This window comes from Manis pentadactyla, chromosome 13 (assembly GCF_030020395.1).
Source record: "Manis pentadactyla isolate mManPen7 chromosome 13, mManPen7.hap1, whole genome shotgun sequence".
Classification (NCBI taxonomy): domain Eukaryota; kingdom Metazoa; phylum Chordata; class Mammalia; order Pholidota; family Manidae; genus Manis; species Manis pentadactyla.
The window spans coordinates 17360007-17369034 of NC_080031.1; positions in this window are offsets into that span (position 1 = coordinate 17360007).

The window sequence follows — 9028 nt, forward strand, 5'->3', positions numbered from 1 at the left end:
TCCGTGTAGGTTCAAGAAGAGAAGGACAAAGTCACCACAGGGTTCAACAGCCCTAAAGTGGGAGAGAAGGTGAGCATAACAGAGAAAACCTTCATCTACAACTTTATTCTTCTCATATACATGATTTCAATTAATTTTTTTTCTGATACAGGGAACCTTTGCATGTATAATTAAATGCAAACCAGATAACTGCTATTTATCTTACACACAATAAAAGCCAGTGAACTTTTTTTAAATACAAAGGTTTCTGTGTGTTTTAAGACTTGGACTACTCTCCAACCTGAATGCAGCCCATCTGAATTACTGGCGGAGGCACCTGTTAGAATCTCCAGGGGCAGGGCCGTGGAGTGTGGATTCTAAACAAGTTCCCAGGTGAGTTCTCAAAATCAGTAAGCCCAAAAAAGCAGAACTTATGGTTCTTCCAATTGTCTTTATTTTTATACATGGCATCAGCAAACTTGGCTCAAACCAAAATCCTAGGACTTTGGCTTCCTTTTCCTCACCACCCACACACAATCCTTCCAGAAATTCCATCATTTCTGATGTGTACTTCACTGTGTCCAGTTCTGCCAACTTTACTACCACTTTCCTTCAAGCCCCTGTTGTTGCTCCAGCTCCTCTCTGCCAGCCCCCAGCTATCCCATGTGAGCCCCTAATGGCCTTCCTGTTTTCTACACACCTACTGGAGTGATACGAAAACAAACACACAAAACCTATCATTCCACGAGTCATCATAGCTCTTGACTCATTTGAATCCGATTATTCCTGGCAGTTCTCCCTTGGGCTGCTTCTCTGACTCTATAATTTTCAGATCTTTATGTTCAGGCCCAGAGAGCACTTGTCAAGGTCTCTGGAGGAAAAGGCAGGGTTTTATAGGGGGTCTGACTCTGCAACTTGCAGGTCCAGTCTTTGAACTATACCATCTTTAGAAAATACCACTTTAATTCAATTTGAAGATACACCTGTTTTCACTTGAAAATCTTGGAAGTTGGAGATGTGTCTTACAATCAATGACACGTCACAGCTCAACTGGCATTGCTTTTTTCCTGTGGTATATATAAAAAAAAGGCATGTATCACATCTGATGGCTGTCAGAGTTGGTGAAATACAGTACTTGTTGAATGCATGGATGGGAGCAGGAGGTCAGTGGAGCTCCCCTGGGCCACTCTGCTTTCGACTTTGCCTCCAGGGGAACAACACATACACAACACATGGAATAGTTTGGAACAAAAATTAGTAGAGATCTATGTAATTATTATTATTACCATCAAATACTTATGGTTCCAATTCATTACATTTTAATGTATTTAACAAAAATAACTTAAGGGAATATTACATTAATGTATATCTAACCCTTGCTTAACATTTCTTGATGACTAATAAGAATTTAGACACTCCAGTATTTCTTCTGACCTGTTATTGTAAAACTTTTTAAGGCATTAATTTACCCATTTTCCATCATTCTGACTGTTTTGAGCTAGACTGTTCTAATTTTAGCCACCATTATTCTTCTTCTCTGTGAGTCACACCCTTAAACACAGCCTAATGTTTTTTTCTTTTAAATTTTTTATTGAAGTGTAGTCGATATACAATGATATACTGGTTTCAAGTGAACAACATTGTGATTAAACATTTATATACATTATTAAATCTTCATCTCAACTAGTGTAGTTACTATCTGTCAGCACAGAGGTTCCAGAGCTATTGACTGTGTTCTCTAGGCCGTACTTTCATCCCAGTGACTAATTTATATTATTAGAGATTTTGTGCCTCTCTATTCGCTTCACCTATTTCAGCCACCTACCCCAGCCCTCTCTCACGGTGACCTCCAGGCACTGCTCAGTGTCTGTGAGCATCATATCTACTTAGTGAGGATTGCTTGCCTCTCCACTTGTTGACCTGTATTTTATTTATTACTTTATGTGGATGATTTGAATTGGATATTTGGGGGTTTGCAGATGACAATCAGTGAGTGAGGAATGTCTGCTTATACAGTCATGCACTAGTATTGGTATTAAAAATAAAAATTTATGCTCATCTATTCTTTGCAGTTTACCAAGTACTTTCCACAGTCTCTCTCATTAATCTCCTTTAAAGCTCTCCATGCAAGGAGAGACATGACCTTTCACCATCTGCATCTTCTTAATTATATCTCTGTGAGTACTCTCTGGGATCTGAAATGACGACTTCAGATAGACCCAAAGTCATGAATTAGCCAAGAGGACACTGGGTCAAGAGTCTCAGCAAATTCTGGAAGTGTGTTTCTGATTGGTAATGAGCCTGCAGCTGTGGACCAGAGCTTATCAACAGGGGTTCCATGGCACCTGACAGACAAAGATTCTGACAGAGAAAATCAACAGGCCAGGGCCTGGGCAGCTGGAACCCCTGAGCTCATAGCATCTAACTGCAAACGGGTTTGTCCATTTCCCCTAGCATTCTATACACATGTTCCATGTGTGCAATGACACATAACAGTCTGGAAACTGTGCAGACTTCATAGCCGATTAAACCTTCCATCTGGGCCTTACCGACCCAGGCATGCTTCACTGCACAAGCTTCAGGCGTGTCATTCCCTCTGTATGAGGAAGTACCACAGAGCTGCAGATGGGGTGCCCAGCCTGCATGGCTTCAGCTGGTGCCCTGCACCTCTCTCTAACATAATGCTAAAATTAACTCACCATCCAAGTGCAAACGTTGCCTCTTTTCCATGATTCCATGCCAACTTAGGGACTTTGAAAAACTTTGAGGCTTTGGAAAATTTCTAGGAATAACCTGATGATCTCTGGAGCACCAAACTCAGAGTAAGAATACACTGCACAGCTGTCATTGTGCCTTCTTCTCATCCCCTAGTGACTTGAACAGACTCGCACAGACTTCCCTTCTGCTGAGATGAATTTAATAGTGAGATTTCCTGGTAGGACCGATAGTGCTAGGACCAGGACTTGCCTGGCCAGAAACATTCTCTGTGGCTAACCCAGCATCACTGAGCAAGAATACGTGACCAAAACCCACTGATACAATGCAGGGATTAGCCCTTTATGTTAAAAAGAATTAGTAGTCCAGCCATGAAACAGAGCTGTAATGCCAGAGGCTTTAAGACCCTCCAGGAGACCACAACCTTTGGGAGTTTTTACCTTCAATTCCTTTTAATTCCAAGAGGCTTTCCCCCTACCGGCAGTTCCAGAGTTACTGCTGAGGCTTAGGGAGAAGCTGTTATGAAAAGCTGAGGTTGTTGCTAAGCAAAGGAAATCTCTCCCAGGCAACTGACAGAGTACAAGCAACACCTGGTTAAACTGAAATTGACAAGAGAGCTCCTCTGACTTTAAGCTCCTTTTGTAAGGGTGAGAGTTCCATCCACCTAATATAGAAAAGGCAATAAGCATAGAAAATCACAGTTCCACCACACATGCATTTCCCCAGCAGCCGGGTCAGGGTCAGAAATCCAGCAAACCATGAGGGTGAGCAAATTGTGTCTGGGTGTCAGGGTCTGGAGGGCCCTAGCATGTCTTACACACCCAGGGGCCATGTGTGCCTCATTATGGAAGGGTGGGCTGTGCGGAGGAGAAGCTCTTGCAACCTGGCATCCTCTGTGGTGCTCCTCCAGCAAAAGGAATCAGTGAGGAGAAACGGCTCCTCGCAGTCACAAGGCCGTCAGACCAAGGCTGGTCTGAGTGAAAGGCTCCTGACATCCAGTGTGTAGTTGGTTTTGAACGAGAGGAGCCCGGAAGAATCGGTCAGCCTGTTGTCCTTTGGGAGTTCTTACCCAGGACTCAGTACCATGCTGGGTGTGTGGGGAAACACAGGGGTGCCTGCTCAAGGTCTAACCCACAAGGGAGTCTCCTCACGGCAGCACTGATACAATAAACGGAGATTTATTGTAAAAAGTAGCAGAGTGTGGGGACATGCCAACTGGTGTCGCACAGCTTCTAAGGACAGCAAGTGCTCAGAGGAGATGGAGTCGGGACAGGGGGTACTGGGAAGGCCATGGAAAGCCATGGGGTAGGACTTGGGTGGGGCAGGAAGGCAGGGTTTGGGCAGCAAGAGGATAGGCCTTGGCCTTGCAGCAGGAGACCCACACGAGGCAACTCTGAGGGAGCGATGGACGGAACCATCAGCACTCTGTCTAGTAAGAAGAGATGTACGAGGTGGCCGGGCCCACATATTGCTCCGTTTTTGCCTTCCTCTAATGCACATCAGCAAAGATCGTACAGAAAGGTAGAGTGGCAAATGCACTCAGCTTATTGCTGTATAGCTTTGTGTGGGGAAAATGGAAGTGTTTGACCAGAATTCCCACCTGCCCTTAGTAGTGGCCACTGTATATACGTATAAGATCCTGTTTGCACATCAAGGGGATGTTTGCCAGAGGGGGAGCTGCTAGTTAGTCACAGAAGTTGCGGCCCTGTGGCAGAGGGCGGCATGGAGAGGCTGTCTTCTCCGGAGTTCCTGTATGTAACTGGACAGCGGCCTGCTGGTCAGCAGGGCCCTGTCCACAGAGTTCCTCCTGGAGCACGGAGTGGGGATTCAGGTGCGGAGTGCACTGCAGCCGGAGGGAGAGAGCCAAGCCGTTGGTACTGGAGCAAGAAGAGATTGAGCCATGGGCCCCTTAAACGCCATCATTTCCAGTCCCTTGCTCTTGTTTTCCTTTGGTCTCATGAGATTCATATATAGAACGTGCTCCTGGTGCGGAACCCCTTCCTCCCCTAGCTGCAGAGTGCAGCCAGGGGAAACCCCCAAACCCAGACCTGGGTGGGTTCCTGGTGGGTCAAAATCTTACCGTCTGTTTACTTAATGATTTGTGACCTTAAGAGATGGAGAAGTTGCTTCCTGTTCTCCTTAGGCTGAATCTGACTGTGCTGGAGTGGTAAGTTCTAATGGACACTAATACAGAAGGAGAAAGGGGGAGTTACAGTCTGAGACCTGGTACTTTACACCTGGTGCCAGGGTAGAAACAGATCTCTTACAGTTGGTGTAGCAGGGATAAAACCAGAGCAGGGCAGACCCCAGCCCTACAGGAGCTGGCCTGGGGATCTCCTGAGCGGCCAGAGCTTTAAGGCTTAGTGCTGGGCATCTTCCTTTTTCCCCTGCAAACCATTCCTTCCTTCTCCACTGTGCTCTGCACCTGGGAGCCTGGCATTGACTGTCACCCTCAACTAAGTCCCCTTGTTGTCTGGCTACAGGCTGGATTTGGCTGGTGGGGGGTCACCAGCAGATCGAAAGGGTAAGAGTGAGAAGTCAGGCTATTTATTTCCTGGAGTCCTCCCTGACGGCCTGAAGTTGGCAGTGGCTGTGCTCCTCCATAAAGGCCTCAGCTCCCATCAGTTGGCTCTCTCCACAGCTAAATATCAAACCGAATTATCAGAGCCTCCCCACGCCCTTGACATTTCAGGCCAAAGCATAGTGGTAGTAGCTACTCACTGTCATAGATCTGGAATGTCTCACTGCGCCTTGATGGTTTTCCTTCTCCCCAGACACATCATTGAACCTGAGCCCTACTCTAATCCCTCTTCAACCACCTTCAACTACCTGCTTTTTGCAAAATTCCTGAATGATTTGTGTGTAGCTTGATGATGTAGAGGACTAGGAGTCTCCAGGGGAGGGTGACTGAAATGTCTAAAAAGGTCAGAGGCATTTTGGGAGACTAGCACCAAGGGCCATGTACCAGCCAGTGTGGAAGCATGTCCATATTTTAGGAGCTACTCTAGTCACACAGGTGTGTGCTGGCTGCCTGTCACCCCCGTCCTGAGTGTTACTTGCTCCTATCTCATCTTTCAAATAAAGAAACTAAGACTCAAGAAGGTCAAATGAAATGGCCCATTATAGTTTTCCTGTCCATAAGGGTTTGGGGCTTCAGCTTACAAATCCTTTTAGGATGGTGAATGCCACATTCTATATATAAAACCATGACATATAAAGGAAACATGTAAGAAATTCTTTCAAAAGGGTCAGGACCCTGACTGCATTTATGTTCTTTACCTATGTTTTTTTTTTTCAGCGATTCAATGAATTTAGTTTCTCTGCTCCCTGGGAAGAGCCTGTATCATAGCAGAGAGTTTGCCTAATTCTTTGTTTTGGTACAATGTCTAACATGTTTTTGGCTTTTAATGAATGTCTATGAATAGTGCCTATCCATGGGGGTCTCTGCACTCAATGAGATCACTTGCTGTTTCCTATTACAGATCTATAATACAAAATAAGGGATTGATTTTTTTTTCCATGTGAAATCATAGTAAGCTCTTGAGAGGGCTTTCAGAGGTCATGTGGCTCAGCTCCTTGTCTCCAGCCAGGACTGGGCTTGAACCGTGACAATCAGACCAGTGTCCCCACGGACATCTTGCATAGGTCCCTGGAGGGCCCTCCGTGACTCTGACAGCTTAGAAGCATGAAGTTGCCTCCCCCTGTGTGATCTAATTCTTCCCTGCCACTCTGCCTGCAAAGTGTGCACACAGTGGGGAAAGGCAAAACCAGTTACCGGCTGGGCAGGAGGAGATGGATGGTTCGTGAGAGCGAACCAAGCAGAGAGTACGGGAGAGGGCTGAGAGGCGGTGGGCATGGTTCTCCTCAGTGGAAAGCAAAAGCATGTGCTATGGTAAGACCTTCAGGGGACAGTCATGCATTCAGCCACACAAGAGACAGACACTGATCATCCCTGTGTTTGGGGCACAGTATTAAGCACTAAGGATGTAGGAATGAGGGCAGATAGGCACAGGATGTAGGAATGCATCTTGACCATGAGAAGCATTCCTTTTAAGAAGGATGATGATTAGCAACACCTTGGTTTGTGGTTTATTCCCTCCCACATTCAGATGGGAGGACGTGCCTTCGGAGCTTAGGATATGATCAGGGGAGCTCTGTCCCTCCCACCAGGAGGCTTACTGCCCAGCAGGGCGCTAGGCCAACAAACATTTTGACAGTTACTCAAATACAGTGGCACCAATGACTTCTGTTTCATTTTTCTACTGGGGATCAGAAAAGGCTTCCTGGAGGAAATGACATTGAAGCAGAGATCTAACAAATGGGCCAGGGTTAACCAGGTAAAGGTGGAGCGAAGACTGGGGTTGAGCCTTCCAGGCAGAGGAACCGACATTGTGTAGACACTGGAGCAAAGAGCATGCATAGGGACTGTGGGTGGGAATGCAGATAAAGAAACAGTGAGGGATGAAGCTGGAGAGATGCTCAAGAGTGGATGGTGCAGAGCCCAGCAGCCTGGGCAGGGATGGGCTGGAGTCCAGCCCTGACAGTGGGATACCAATCAGCCTCCCTGGAGTGCTCCAACCCCTTCGACCATGATCTAGCCTTCTGTAGCACTGAGGACCACTATTTCAAGGGAGGTCCACCTTGGCTCATGACTCTCTTGAGGTGGTTACTGGGGATGGCCCAGGAGCTGAATACAATCTGCCTGGGTCAAGTCACATCTGAAAACAATGCTATACCCAGTGAAACATGCCCAGGCTCACTGGGTCTTTCCTATTAAAAAGTGACTATTTCCATCACCTGGAGAATAAGCCTCCCAGACCAATAGACAACTGGAAGACCTTGAAGTCAGGCTCCAAAGATGGTAGATGTAAGACAGGAAGGGTAGGTACAGAGGGGACCAGCACCCCATGCACTGGTACAGTGCCTTCACAGAAAGAAGCAGCTCAAACTCCTCCCTGTAATGGGATCTCTCTGGGGAAAGACCTGTAGCAGCTCAAAAACGGGCAGAAGACACAGTCTGGGGATGTGGAGCCTTCCGTACACCAGCAGAGCCTCAAGCTTGGTTTGCAGGTAAGCAATGGCCAAAGGTGCCTCCCCCATCTTCATGGGGCTCTAACACCTGCCAAGTCTGAGCCCAGTAAGGCGTGCTATTAAGACTCTGCTTTTCAGGTGACATCTGTCCCACACAGAGGGAACCAGCCCGGCAGCCCTGCAGCCCTGCAGCAGGTCAGCTTCCAGCGCCCACAGGCTCAGCCCAGGGCCCCCGCCCCCAATGCACCCAGAGGGCCAACATGCCCTGAGAAGGAGCACTTTGTGTTTTCCTCACAAAACATAAAATTTTTCATTCATCCTTTCCTTAGACAGCATAACCTATTCAGCCCCTGCCTTTCTGAAAGAGGTTCCGGAACAACCTCCCTCCTAAGGGACTCACCCAAGCACTTCCTGAGTGTCCAAGGGCAGCCACCCAGTGATTTCTAAGGAGACTTTTCTGAATTTGCCAGTGCTGTGAAGAAGCTAGCACTACGTCGGCAAAGAACAAGGTGCACATATAGTTCATCGCAGTGGCAGACCCTGTTCAAAGGTGTTTAGGACTATCCTGCTCAAGGAGACTAGTTCTGGGAGAGTGTGCTAGTCTCAGACTTCCACTTTCAGCCCTGGTGAAGAAGCAGGACTGCACTCTTGCCTTAAGCAACTTGAAAACAAATTGAATTTGGGAACCCAGATTGCAGTCAGTGGATGACAGCCGAGGCGGTTCAGGATGGCTGTCCGTAAGAGAACGGGACAAGTGGGTGAGGTCAGCGATGCCCAAGCTTACTGATCAAAGAGAGTTTCCAGGCTTCAGTACAGGAAGCAGGCGCCCTACACTGAGCCCAGCAGTCTCCTGAGCTGAGAGGGTTTGAAGTTCAGCGAGGCTGATGCAGCCAGAACTCACGGCAGAGTGTCACAGGGAAGCAAGCTGCTCAGAGGAAGAGGATGGGGGATGTGCACAGGTTCCCACGGAGTCTCCTGGAAACTGGGCGTGTGATCACATATGATCATGTGAGACCCAAAGTCCAAGAAGTCCACCAGAGCAGGGCAGGCAGACAAAAGGGCCACACATCACACAGGGGTGGGAATCCCAGGTCCATCACATAGAGTGAAAATGCCTCCTTACACAGACCTGCTTTAAAAAAAAACTCAACTGCTTGACACTACAAATGCAGATTCCTACTTATGGAACAGACCGCCTGGGTGTTCCCAGGCCGACTCGGAGAGGAAGCAGACGCAGGCATTGTTGCTGTGCTGGCTTCCAGGACGTCCCCGGACGTGGGATCCCTCCAACAGGTCAGAGGGG